Below are 1,398 nucleotides of genomic sequence, written 5' to 3'. Positions count from 1 at the left end.
GCCCCGCCCCCCACGCCCCATTGGCTGTCGCCGCCGTGCCCTCAGTGCTGATTGGTGGAGCACCCAGGATGTCCCGCCCCCCTGACCGCTGCCGGCGCGCCGGCAAGCATAGTGTGGGGAACGCGGCGCTCTCTGGCGCGCCTCGCTCTGATTGGCGGAGAGCGCGCGCTGGGTCGCATGGGTAACAGTGATTGGCTGGAACTCGCGACCCGAGAGCATTGCGCGCTGTGATTGGCGGAGAGCGCGGCCCCCTGGCGCCAGGGAGGCATGGCGGCGGCGGACGGGGGATGCTGAGGCTGTGGCGGCGGCGGCGGACGGGGAATGCTGAGGCCATGGCGGCGCTCCGGTGTTGCTGCCGCGGGCGCTGAGGAGCCCCCGCCGGGCCGTTCCGCCGCAGCGCTCTGGTCCAGCTCTGCAGATTCCGCTGGGCTCCTGACGCGCCGAGCCCTGAGGGCTCCGTGCTGCGCGCTGTCTCCCCTCAGGCCGCCCCACAGGAGCTGCGGGACGCGAATCCAGCGGCGCCTCTGGAGCGATGGAGCCGCTGCCCGAGCTCTTCTCCATCTTCCAGGGAGAGGTGCGGGGAGCCCGGGCCGCTCTGCCGGGAGTCCTGGTGTTGATTTGGGGGGAGGATTTATCCCGGGGGAGGTTTGGGTGTTTGTGTGGTGGTTGGGTGTTGGGTGTTTGGGTGTTGGGTGTTTGGGTGTTGGGTGTTGAGTGTTTGGGTGTTGGATGTTTGGGTGTTTGTGTGTTTGGGTGTTGAGTGTTTGGGTGTTGGGTGTTAGAGTTTTGGGTGTTGGGTGTTTGGGTGTTAGGATGTTGGGTGTTAGGGTGTTTGGGTGTTTGGGTGTTGAGTGTTGGGTGTTTGGGTGTTGGGTGTTTGGTGTTGGGTGGGTGTTTGTGTGATGTTTGGCTGTTTGTTTGGTGTTGGGTGTTTGGGGTTTGGCTGTTTGGCTGTTTGTGTGATGTTTGGCTCTGTTTGGTGTTTGTGTGTTTGGGTGTTTGGTGTTGGCTGTTTGGGTGATGTTTGGCTGTTTGTTTGTGTGTTTGAGTGTTGGGTGTTTGGCTGTTTGTGTGATGTTTGGCTGTTTGGGTGTTTGTGTGATGTTTGGCTGTTTGTTTGGTGTTTGTGTGTTTGGGTTTGGGTGTTTGGGGTTTGGCTGTTTGGGTGTTTGTGTGATGTTTGGCTGTTTGTGCAGCTCTGCACTGCTCACCCCTCTGGCTGTGTTCATGCACAGCCACACAGCGGGGGCAGCAGGAAAAGGGGGGTTCACTCCCTCTGCCCCACTCAGGTGATTCCCGCCTGCAGAGCTCGGAATTCCAACAGAATTCCAACATCAGCAGCACCTGGAGAGAGCCCAGAGGAGCCCCTGGAGCTGCTCCAGGGCTGGAGCCCCTCTG

The 1,398-nt window shown here is 61.0% G+C and overlaps 1 protein-coding gene across 1 annotated transcript in view; it reads right to left on the bottom strand.

The window, feature by feature from the left end:
* Positions 1-1,398, bottom strand: part of SNRNP40 (small nuclear ribonucleoprotein U5 subunit 40) — a gene marked incomplete at its 3' end in the record, with an annotated part of 14,657 nt that overhangs the window by 9,552 nt on the left and 3,707 nt on the right. The window lies entirely within an intron of this gene.

This window comes from Parus major, chromosome 23 (assembly GCF_001522545.3).
Source record: "Parus major isolate Abel chromosome 23, Parus_major1.1, whole genome shotgun sequence".
Lineage (NCBI taxonomy): Eukaryota > Metazoa > Chordata > Aves > Passeriformes > Paridae > Parus > Parus major.
The sequence above is the reverse complement of the archived record's forward strand: the minus strand, read 5'-3'. Positions and strand labels throughout refer to the sequence as shown.